The following is a 13,279-nucleotide window of genomic DNA, read 5'->3' on the forward strand; positions in this document are numbered from 1 at the left end:
ACAATGCTCACAACATGGCAACTTGAAACTGTGTATGAATGTGCTGGAACAGTTTTACTGCAATGGATTTTTCAGTGATTGTCCTCTGTCAACACACATTCTTTGCAGGTAGCAGTTTTCTCTCTCAGCAGTTTTTCCTTCTTTCACTAAGAAGTTTGTTATTCTATCGTTTTTGCTGTTTAAATGTACTGGCACAAAGCGTAATTAACTTGAAGCTTCTTGATTAAATTGATAAAAGTTTCTGGAGCACGAGAGATTACCTAATGAAATAGACTGCATGTATTACATAATCCGTCTAAAACCGCAATGAGATACCAGACAATTACTGTGCTGCTTAACACGGTATACGGATGTCCTAAAGACAAAATATGTGTTGGGTACAATACCTGAGCTGCTCCACAAGCACTTACGGCAGAGATGAGTACTGTTCTTCATTCAGAGCAGCTGCTGTTGTAGGAGCAGATGACTGTGACAGCAAGACATTTCCCTGCTCGAGCAGAGAAGCAATCTGCAACAGTTAAAATCATGCACCACACTTATAATCTAAACAAATTAAGAATAATAATGGAATTCTAAATCCATACTATCCACCTTACTACTTGGTATTTAACAGAAAATTAGGCATGTCGTGTCACCCAAACCACAACATTACAGTAAAGAGCCAAACAGCACGTAATGTGGAGGAGAGTGGGTGAAGGTATAAGATACTTCCGTAAGATGAGGCCAGAGAACCATATTCCGCTTAAAATTCACAATTTAACTTTTGCTGTTAACAAAGCAACTTGTGGAACAATTTCAGTTTTCGTTACGAACATCTGTACTCAACTGCGGCCTGCGGCATACCAAGGCTTGTCTGCTACTAAATACGGGCCAGCAGTCACATGACGCGAAAGAATACTGTCTATTAATTGTGTAGGCGTAATGCCTAAACATAACCACTTGGTGTATAGCAAAAGCATCGAGTGGCACACTGCTAATTGAAATACCTGAAACGTGGTAGTTATATGCAAACCAAATAAACACAGTACTTGCGTTACTACCTAATAGGTGGACGTTGTTTGACTACCGGAATCTTAGTATTTGTGGTTGTTTCACCATGAACGTAGACTCTCTACATAATGTCATTGCTGAAAAACTTCGTCACTATCTAGTGCTTTTATGCTGATAATTCAAATTTATTGGATGTGAAATTGCTTCTATCCTTCGATAAATTCGTAACTTGTATCTTCCGCATAATTATTTGTTTGGATACTTTATTGAAAGTAATTTTATATAATGCGGCAGTAACTACATAACACGCTATAAAGTAAGAAAGAAACAATGAAAACCTTACCACAAAGGCTAAAAATCAGCTGCTTTGAAACGCATACAAATCGCTATAAACTTTTCTACACACAACATCTAACTCACTTCTTTGAATGGCATGCCGCTAACCCGCTGACAACAAAACAAATGTTACCACGCCAAAGATTTTACATGAACCACGCACAACGTGGTCTCTGGGTAGGGGTGCAAAACCTGCACCCACTAGTGCGTCTGCAGTTCCACTGGCATGAAAACTTGCACATGTATTCCCCTCTCCAGCACCCTCGTAGAAAAGTGTTTTCACTCTAGCGCTGTATTCAAAATGGCATCACGTGAAATACGTCGTGCAGGAATAATCGTGAGTAAACAGATTTTAGTTTAAGATCACCCAGAAACGTTACTGAAAAGAACATATTCTCACAAATATTGGGTACGAAAATGGATTTTAGATATTATTTTTGGGGCGTCTGACACTCCAGTAAAAATGTTGTTGAAAGGGGACGAAGCGTCGCTCGAAGTGTAAGTGGAGTTAAACTGTTTTTCATGTCGTTTTGAGTTACATTTCCCGCTTGCTACAGAAGCTGGGTACACACACATGGGCTGACATGGCAGTTCACCTGAAGTTAAAAATAACAGTGAGATGACAGCAACTGTAGACCACGTTATTATGACTGTAGTATGCTTACAGGTTTCCTAAAAGCACAATTTATAAACTTTTAAGTACAACAGTTTTGCTTTGTTCTTACTTTTACTGTTTATCAAGTTCTGTAAACATGCTTTACCTCATTTTATAACAACTATTTATACTGTTCAAACTATTTGTTTTGAATCTGTATTAGGCCAACAGTAGATTTAAATGCCCAAAAACAAAAAGTAATTTTCTATTTCCACTCCACTGCAATATTTACGCTCAATGAAAAAAAGCAAAAAGTTATCACAACTATGATAAAATTAAAACACCTTCATAATATATGATCTGTGGCATTATGGACCTCTGCAAGTCCATTCTCATTAATAAAAAATTAATTTCTGATATTCATGCACAATCAATGGGGATAATTTTGCGAATATAACTGCCTTGACAAATTAGTAAATATTTTATAGCCCATTTCATTTCCTGTCTTCATCCGATATCTGCCGTTAAGGTTAAGGCTACACAAAGAGTGATAGGCATTTGTACTACAGCATCAAGCTACAAAAGATTAAAATTAAAAGGTAAAAGATATTTATAAAAATTCACTGACCTAAAACCTAAGATTCAGTGTCATTATTAAAAACCCTGTACCTACTTGGGGCGTCAGTTACCAATTTGCCTTACAAATTTATGTATGCTGCAATTTTACCACCAGTTGGCACTAATGTAGCAACATTACATGCAAATTTCACATATTTCATTCCCCTCTCTCCCTTTTTGCCTCCTCATACTTATAAGAAGACAGACACTCTGTGAATTAAAAACTTCCAAACAAAAATTCGCTGGAGCTTCTGTAAAGTTTGGAAGGTAGGAGACGAGACGAGATACTGGCAGAAGTAAAGCTGTGAGGACCGGGCGTGAGTCATGCTTCGGTAGCTCAGATGGTAGAGCACTTGCCCGCGAAAGGCAAAGGTCCCGAGTTCGAGTCTCGGTCGGGCACACAGTTTTAATCTGCCAGGAAGTTCTAAAAATGATAAAAGTAGAAAACATGATGTACATGAAACTCTTGCATACTCATAAAATCAGCCTTTACAGATGGCAACAATTACCCTTTGTGGAGTTCATCTAAATCTGACAATTAGTTTCCACGAGTATATTGCACAATAACATCTATACAACAGACACATGAACTTTTGTAATAAATAAATGTAACATTAACATGATATTGTAAGTTTAAATTTATTACTTTATAACAGACATTGTAATCTACCGAGGAACCCACACACTCATTGTCAAGAAATGTAGGCATTGTAGCCACAATATATGAACACATAGTAAGTAACCTTCTCCAGTTTATTCCCAAAAAAAGCTACAGTAATGCTGATGGTTTGCTGGCCTGTCATCACTGTGTTTGACACCCTAGCACCAGATAACTACAAACTAACAGAGACTCATTTGTGAACCGAGAATGATACTTATCTTGTATCTGTGCACCGCTCATTTACACAGCTTTACTGCATGCAGATGACAGCAACTCACTCCATATGTTGTCTACAGTGGCCAACGCTTGTACTGTCATAAAGTTCATCAGCATTCTCAGATAGTGACAACTCATATGTGTGTATGCTTGAAGCCACTGCAGGCAACCATATAACCCTTGCATCACTCATCCCCAGAGTAGAAGAGCTACCAGAGATCTCTCAAGACGACCACTTGGTAATCATGAATCCGTATCGTGTGTTGCGGCATCAGATAGCATTGAAACGTTTGTTTCATTTGCAGACACAGTAACAACTGGTACTGATGAGTGCACTTTTAAAATAACAACTTGGTACATGACATGTGCTATACACAAAACACAAATTAATGAAGGTAATAAGAACACGATACCGACAGTGTAGATCTAAACTTTCACAGCCCGAACTGTCACAATTAATAAAATATTCCGGGCTATTATACTGTGGTCGAATGGATTTCACTTTAAAACCCGACGTTTCGTCCCCATCTCAGGAGGACATTTCAAGGCGGATTGCAGCTTTGTAGAATGTCCGATTCACAACCTGGCTCGCTACTGACCTCAGCAAAACTCCACTTTGGCGAGTTTCCTCACACTAGCGTGACATCACATGTTTTGAATATGGGAAAGCAATTGGCTGTTATCGACTGCTGTCGTCCGCTGTTACTATCATCCCACACTGGAAGACTGGTACACGTCTTCTTCAGCACTGGTATACAAATTTCAATCAATTTCACGCCCTTCTCCTTCCTATTGAAATTACAGCCAGGTGTTTAACAATTTCTATGGCCTCCCTATATAGCCTTTCGTGGTATCCACTTGAACTGCCAGCACCTGAGTCCTATCAAAATGAGCGTGGCGGTCTCTTGGTTGTAAAGTATGTTTTGCAACAGTTGATCTGTCAATCTCCCCTCTACTGCAATTGACCTTGTGCTCTTTGAGTCATTTTTGACACTTCTTTTTGTAGTGCCCACATACACCTCTCAGCAACTACACGGAATGCTATAAATTCCATCATTTTCTGGGGGTTGGCGAGCATCCTTGGACGTTTTTATGTGCTCTTGTATCTTCCGTGTGGGTAACTAGATTACCACTATGTTCTGCTTTCTCAGGAATTTTCCTATGCTATCAGTCATGTCCTTAATAAATGGCAGGAAAACTTTTAATTTCACCAGTGCTTGAACACCACTATGATTTCTACGCAGTGGTCTTAATGCTCTTTTCACCTCAGTGAACAAATAATCATTCTTGACCAATGCATTGGTGAGATGTTTTAATCTTGCGTCCAGCAGCTCTGGTTCGCATATTATCCTTGCTCTTTCTGTAAACTATTGTATAATGTCTTGCTTTTGTTATGGGTGGTGGTTCAAATGCCAGTGTAAGTAACGATCTGTGAGCCTGGGTTTTCCGTAAACTGTGTGACCAAAGCTACCACCTTCTTTCTTGAAAACTAGCACAGTAACAAAATTTAATCTTCTGGCAGCCTCCTCCTCCTCCTTGGTAAACTCAGTCTTCTATACCGATTTCTTCTGCCATAGCCTTGTCCACACTACGAATGTCTGCTTCTATGCTGGCTATTATCTTTCCTGTGGGTGCAAGAAATCGGCAAAGGATGGACGCCAACTGCCGGAAAAAGCTGAAATTTATAGGATTTCGTGTAGATGTGGGAGATGTACGTGGATACTACAAAAATAGCTGTCAAAAAACGACTTGAAGAGCACAAGGGCTATTGCAGAAGGGGGAAGACTGACAGATCAACTGCTGCGGAAGTTGCTTTACAACCAAGAGACCGCCACATTCATTATGATAGGACTAAAGTACTGACAGCCACAAGTGGATTCCACGAAAGGCTATACACAGTCCATAGAGATATGAAACACCCCTGGAATATCAATAGGAAGGAGGAGCGCCTGAAATTGAATGGAATTTAGATTCCAGTGTTGAAGAAGATGTGTAGCAGTCTTCCACCATGGGATAATAGTAACAGCAGATGACAGCAGTCGACAATGGCGAATTGCACTTGTGTATTCAAAACACGTGACGTCACGCCACTGTGCGGAAGCAGAATTTTGGTGTAGTCAGTAGCGAGACAAGGTATGAACTGGACATTCAACAAAGCAACGATTCCCTTTGAAAATGTCCTCTGCAGATGGGGACGAAGCGCCAGGATTTAAAGTGAAATCCATTTAACCACGACATAATAGCACAGAATATTTTATTAACTGTGATTCTGACAATGAAGTATGGATTAACATTACTGAAAGATTCAGAACACTTGATGTTACTTGCATCTTGAAAGAAATTAAGTTCATTGTTAGTAGTCATTACATTTTCTTGGATATTCGAAATTAAATCATTATCCTTGGGGAAACTGGACAAGGAATGGTTTTCATATGTTAGTAGGTATGATTCGTTATAGTAAATTGGTAACATTCTTGTAACATTCTTGTTAATGAAAGCTTTCCAGCTGCATGAAAATAGCTGGCAATACGGAAGACATATGAAACAGATCTCACAATAAATCACGGTGAGTAGCATTTAGAGTTAATCTACTAACATTTAATTTGATTGTCAAAGTTAGTGCATGCAAACCAAAAATTTTACATGAACTTGACATCAAGAGTCGAACTGAAGGATAAAATTATACCCTCAGAATATTGTTTAAGAAATGGCATGTGCAAATGCATTAAAATCGTACATCAGTCATCTCTCAGAGGATTATCTATACACAATTCTTTCTCACAGCTGTACACTCTAGTATCTAAGAATTCTGGACTAATAACTACTATCTAAGAATTCTGGACAAATAAATTACGACGACATTTACGAGGGCTATTCCGAAAGTAAGTTCCGATCGCTAGCGAAATGGAAACCACTGTGAAAAATAAGATGAAGCCTTGCCTAGATGTGTTGGGCAGTATGTCCAATATGTCCATCGATCGTGTCTTGTTGCTCTTTTCAGTTCTGAGCTCACAGTAAGCACATAAAGAGGTCTAGAAAGTACTGTATCCCGCCAAGTACGAGGGCCTGGTGAAAAATTTCGCCTCAAGCTGTGCATAACCGTCATGCATTTCCTTCTTCAAGACAGTTCTCAGCCGTATTATGGAAGGGCAATGAAGATGCTCCTGCAGCGTTTTCGTTGGGAAGTGTTTCATCATCCGCAATAAAGCCTGTAATTGGCTCCCTCTGAGTTTCATCTCTGCTCACATGAATTACTGGCTATGAAGACAGTATTTGGGCACAGACAACTAGCTGTAGGCCAGTGCAGAGAATTGGTGGAAAGCACTGGTGGGTGCCTTCTATGACAAGGGTACTGGAAAGTTGGTACAATGCTGTGAAAAATGTTTAAGAAAGGCGGCAACGATGTAGACAACTAGCTGGAAGTTGTAGCTAACTGTTGCAAATAAAACATTTTTTTTTATTTTCACAGTGATTTACAATTTGCAGCTGATTGGACCTTACTCTCTGTATAGCTTTGTATGTATATGCAGACCATGCTCATTCAGAGATAAAAGATACCTTCCATCCCTACTGATCAATAAATAATATCAATGACAGGAATGCTGGCCCTTCGCCTCTTCACAGAGTTAAGTACAAACCTTATACAATTCAAAATTATACTTTGATCTGACAACAAAAATAGAAACAATATCAGTTAATTCATCTTCAGTCATTACAGAGCTTGTGGTAGTTAACATGTTTGTAAGCATACAAATTACAAGAATTAAAAGGATAAACCATAATACTCATTGGATTTAGTTTACATTCAGTTAACATTAGAATCTGTAAGAACTGTCTGGATGCAATAGAACACAGCTTAAACAGTCATTTGAACCACTTTCTAAAACTGTTCTTAAATTGTCACTAACAACATGGTGTTTCAGGCGACCAAACCCTGCCTATCTAACCCATGTTAATTTAGGCAAGTGTTTCACCCATTTCTGAATAAACTATTTGATGCAGCACCTTAATATTTTTACTGTATGTTACATGATGCTAACAGAGTCAACTGTACTAAAATCTACTTAATCCATTTCATAGTTTCTAAGAAATACTTTTTTAAATTTATTAACAAAAAATATTAAGTTTTTTCTGCAGAAAATATTTTCTTGTGATCTTTCTGATGGGGGTAGATTAATGAATGTCGTACCAGAGGTGGCTCTTTATGTTATGCAGAGTCTCTGAGAATTTCATTCATGTATCTATGATAGTTTCTGATATAATGGAGCATAAGTAGTGAAAATTTTAGTTTGCTGGAAATTGACTTTAAAGAAAAAACTTTTGAAATTTGTTACTTACAATTAATTAAAACTGTCCTGCTGCATATGATGGCCCTTCTTTGGCCTCTAGCAGGTCTTCCAGCTTCTTTTTCACCTTACTGGATATTTGTCTTGCTTTCTTGGCCATATTAGATGCAGACCTGTCTGCATCGGCTATCCTCATTTGAGCGCAATGTTGCAGCCCACTGATCATATTTTCACCAGGATTAATTCCCAGCTTTTTCAGTACCCAACACTTCCCAATATTACCACAATTGAATGTAATAATAGCATTATGAACTCCTAGTTTCATTGTATGCATGCCTACAAATACAGTTTTAGGAAGGCGGTTCCAAATTATGCTGTTGAAACATTCATTTGGGTTACATGTCTGCCCACGCAGACATTTCCTTAGAAGATCAGGATGAGCCAATTCTCTGAAAATAGATTTAATTGCTGTAATAACAGCAGCAGGAAGAGAATGCTAGTGAGAATAAGATTCTCCAGTTGCCTGAGCCCCATTGTATTTGCACCACAAATTTTCTCCTGATGGACACAATCCATGAAATGGCTTATCATCAGTAGAGGACTTATGAAAGAATATGGCCCAAACATCTCTCTTCAATGCCTCCAGATTTTCTTTATTTCTCCTAATTGCCTGCCCATAGTATACCTGCAAGTTTTCTATTTCAGTTTTAGTTAACCGACCCTGTCCGGTCAACAATATTCTATCTTCTAATTTTTTTTCCTCTTATATGAACAGTTAGTTTTCTCAGCCTTGTTCCCAAACGTTTTTGAACATGGCCTACACATTCTATTTTGCTAATAATGGCATCTCCATATGCCTTAGATTTCACCACATTGTTGTATGCCTTACTGTCACCATTGCCCAAATTTTGGTGTACCGTATGCCTCTTGCTTCTACGGAGTGATGAAATACTTGCTGTACTCCATGAACTTCCATACCACCACTTGTTCCTCTAAAATTAACCATACAGTTGTGTTCTTTATGTTCATTGACTTTACAACATTTGCAATATTTAGACACTATCTCCACATCTAACACTTTACCAGTGTCTACACTTGTGGCAGTAACTACTACATTCTGACAAGTATGTCCTCTTTTCTGCCAACTTCCATCAAGTGCAACTGCAATATCCGAACATCCATCATTTTCTTCCACTGCTTCCCTAGCAGTCAGTTTCATGCTTTCCTCAGCGACATCACATACAGCTTTCTCTAATACTGCAGTCGGTTTTTCAAATTTAGTTGGTGGTTGATGTAAGTTCATCTCTGAACAAAATGTTTTCCCTGACGCCATGGCCTTGCCAATGGATCGTAAGGCATAAACTAGTCTAATGTTGGTTTCATAAGGGCCACTAGCATCTGGTTTTGAAGAACTCATAAATGAAATCACAGCTGAACATTTAGTGGAAATTATATCCAAAGCAATAGCTAGGCCTTTTCTCCCACTGGCACTCTCACAAATTTTCACACTCTGTGACTGACCACACTGTTTACATTGTACAAATTAGAAATTACATCTGATAATATTCTCAAATTTGAACAAAACTAACTACGTGTTTGAAAGTGTGTTGTTTACAAACAGCAGAAACAAAAGAATACCGACCGTTGCATTCCAAGGATAGCCAATACAGTCGGGAGTAAAAAAAAATCCCTAACGTGCAATGTAGGGGATATAAAGATCTAAAATATATGCAGAAAAGTGAGTGACAGAAAAGTGGGTGTGGCACATAAACACACGTGGTAGGAAAATGCTCCTTAAATGCTCGAAAAAATTTTTTTTCAGAAAAATCCTTTTCAGAGTACTTAAATAAAACCTTAATCTATCGAAATATGATGAAAACCGAAAATCTATATTTTTCGACCTGAACCACGGTGTGGTCCTCTTAAGTGAGCATTAAGCAGCTTTCAGGTGGTTGCATTCATCATAACACGAATTATGTTGAGATGTGTAATGAACTGCTTTGCAATCTGCTCAATAAAACCTGTATGCTTGTTCTATGCACTTCCTTAATACAGTTATTTCATTAGAGAGGTTAACTGAATCGATCTAGACTGTTGTTGAAGAGTTCAAAGTTTGTATTTAATGTTCAATAGATCTTAGCTGGTTAAAGTACGAAATACAGTAGAAAAGACACTCTCACCAAAATCAAACCAGGCATGCTTCTGCCTCATCAAGGTTTTGCGTGCAAAAGACACAAGAAACAGTCATATTTAGCAAATGTGGACTCTACGTAAATTTTGGCGGCAATCCAGTCGTTATACCAAAATTTTCCTGTTTAAAAAAGTATATCATTTTGCTCCTTAACAGAACTGAATTTTTGCTGAATCTAACTCAAGCTGCATTTAAACAATATTTTAGCATCACTGATATATAGTTTAGCATCCGTTTAGCATGTGTTTAGCAAACATATAGTTTAGCATCACTACCATATCTGATTATTGTTCAAATAAAACACTTATGTCTTCTGTGTTACTATTACTAAACCATTAATGTCATATATAAAATGCTATAGTAATGTAATGCATTACTATTTCATTAATTTAGAACTATAGTAAACATGGTGAATTAGTTCTAAGCACTACAGTTAGACAATGAACTTAATACAAATTCATCTCTTGTGGTAACCCAAGAAACAAGTTTTAGTTACACTTGTGCAATCCACGTAATAACTGCTGTTTATATTTGTGCAACACATTCACATATGCATATAACTGAAAAATAAACACAAGCCTTCCACTCACTCACACTACACATATCTACATATATTGTAGGAGTGTCTGGGACTAGATTGCTTAGTGTATAGTGACTCTTTGGCCTTGAAGTCGGGATTGCAACCTTGTGCTGCTTTCTTCCTGGATTCAGGTACGGTTGGTCTGCTTTTCAGCCTGTCCTCAATGTCGACCTGCGATGCTACAGGAAGCCTACCTAGAAATGGCTTTACATGGTTGACATGAATGAACATTTAACTAAAAGGCTATTGGAGCTTAAGAGTGTCTAGCAGCAACACCTCCAAATTCAGGTGTGGTCTCTTCCAAAATTTCTTAAACTTTTTGACCTGACTTCTTTAATATTGCTTTGCTCAGGTATACAGGATCTCCAGCGCAATACTGTGGCACAACTGCTTGGCAATTGTGTTGTTTCGGTTGCTGAAGAAAGGACTTATGTATACACTGTTTCACTCCCTTCCATACCTCATCTGGCTTGTGTGCTAATTAATTTACGTTCTTGTTACTGATTCCAGTGGTTAATTTGGCGAAGTCCGAGGGTGAATGAATCCTTCTTCCATGTACAATTTCATATAGATTTATACATCTTTGCATTGTAGGCATTTACTACATACATGAGACAAACATAATAGTTTTATGTGTGCTGCTCATGTAGTGGCTGATCATCTTCATGACTGTTCTATGGACTCACTCGATGCAGCAATTTGTGTCAGGGTGTGCTGGTGTAGATCTTAATTGGGTTATTTGTATCAGCTTACAAGCCTGTTCAAGTAATTCACTCATGAGATTTGGACCTTCATCACTGCTTGTGCTTAGTGGTGATCCAAACTGTAGAATCCACTCTTTTACAAAAACTTCAGCCAGAATCTCAGCAATCTGTTCAGATGTTGGTATCATAACAAGATGTCTAAAGAAATGATCCAACTTGATCAGTATGCATTTATTCCTGCCTTTTCTCTTGGGTAATGATCCAACAACATCCAGTCCTACTGCTTCGAACCTTTCACTAGTCCCTAGCAATTTTTGTAATGGTGCCATATTCTTTCCCAAATTTTTCCATCTTTTACAGAACTCACATTGTGAAGCAAGCTCAACAACATTACTTATAAGACTTCGTCACCAATATATTTCGGTTGTTTTAATGTCAGCTGCTTTTTCACTGCAGTGTCCAGATACTAAGGAATCATGGTGCTAACATGATTTGCTCTCTCATGTCTTTCTGGAATTATTAAGCCGTTTCCTTTACTAGTGATTTTGTACAACAATCTATTTATTTTGACAAAACATTGTTCTTTTTCCATGTTTTTCATTCTGGATCGTTCTCTTGGTCTGCATGTAACTCTTCCTTGTGACTTACCATAACTCTAACATGCACTTTTTGGTTCATCACATCAGCATTCACATGTTGTTTACCAGGTTGGCAAATAATGTTAAACTGGATCTCAGTCTCAAAGCCCACCTAGTTAATCTCGAACTTGGCTCCTTTAAGCTTAAAAACAATTTCAGGGTGGCATCATCTGTGATCACTGCAAATTCTCTTCCTGTCCAGAAACATCTGTTATGTGTTTTACAAAAAGCCAAACGAAATGCGTCTTTTCTGTGTTGGCATAATTACATTCACTTTGTTTAATTGTTAGGAAGCAAATAATATTGGATGTTCACATTCTGCTTTGTTTAACTGTCTGGAAGCAAACGATATTGGATGTTTATGGCTGTCAATTTCTTGACACAAAACAGCACCTACAGCAAAATGTGAAGCATCGGATGAAAGAATGAAAGTCTGGTTGACATCTGATAGCCTAACATTGGAGATGTGGGTAGGGTGGATTTCTTTTTTCGTTCTGTCAACCACGTAAATACAATTCCTTTTCTCAGAAACTGTGTCATTGGATATACTATACTTGCTTAACCAGCTATGAAACGTCTGTATATATGCACTGATCTAAAAAATGATTGCAGTTCCTTTAAAATCTGTGGTTTAGAAAAAATTCTGGACAGCTTCAGTTAATTTTCGATCATGGTGTATGCCTTCTCTGATTTTAAAATGTCCAAGATAGTTCAACTGACTTCATGTAAAACAACATTTATCTATTCGTAAGGACAGATTTGCATTTCTTATGTACTCAAAAACTGCTTAAAGCTTCTCAGCATGCTGCTTCACGTTTTCACCAAAATCGTTTAGGTATACAGGAAGTTGTGCTGGTATGAGCCCTTGTAATAGTGGATTCATTAGGAGCTGAAAAGTTGCTGGTGCATCGCAAAGTCCAAATGACATACAGAAGATTTCTATACTCCTGCTGCAGTAACAAATGAAGTTTCAGATGATATCCACTTGTTAGATCATAAACCCGAAAAAATGTCTTCATCTTCCCAGTTAATCCAGTGTTTCTGCAAAGTCTGGTAAGGTGTACATGTTTGGTGGGGTTACTGCATTCAGTGATTAATAATTAACGAAATAACATACCTGTGGTTCTCCAGAAACAGATTTCTTCTTAACAATAACTATTGCTGAATCCATGGTGGTTCCACAGGATCTCTTGGTTTTATAATTCCAGCTTCTAGTTTTCCTTTAATCATTTATTCTAATAACTCTCTTTGACTGAATGGAATCCAATAAGTTTTTTGAGTAATCGGTGCTGAATGTATACGATGCTGAACCAAATGAGTGCCAGGTATATTTCAGCATTCTGTGAAAGTATCCGTATACCCATACAAAACAGGTGCTAAATTCTTCTGATCATCAACTGTCAAATGTACTATCTTCTGCCAAATATTGTTCTTTAGTTCATTATTAGAATCAACTCCTTGTTG

At 37.9% G+C, this 13,279-nt stretch overlaps 1 long non-coding RNA gene across 2 annotated transcripts in view; it reads right to left on the reverse strand.

Annotated features, from left to right (window-relative positions):
* The window catches only part of LOC126263101 (uncharacterized), a 118,401-nt gene extending 116,943 nt beyond the window's left edge, over positions 1–1,458 (reverse strand). For both annotated transcript variants that reach the window (XR_007546835.1, XR_007546836.1), the window contains exons 1-2: positions 1,334–1,458; positions 387–508 (exon numbers count right to left, since the gene is read on the reverse strand). This is a non-coding gene — a long non-coding RNA (uncharacterized LOC126263101). The remainder of the gene's footprint in view (positions 1–386; positions 509–1,333) is intronic.
* Between the last annotated feature and the right edge of the window lie 11,821 nt (positions 1,459–13,279).

This window comes from Schistocerca nitens, chromosome 6, assembly GCF_023898315.1.
Source record: "Schistocerca nitens isolate TAMUIC-IGC-003100 chromosome 6, iqSchNite1.1, whole genome shotgun sequence".
NCBI lineage: Eukaryota > Metazoa > Arthropoda > Insecta > Orthoptera > Acrididae > Schistocerca > Schistocerca nitens.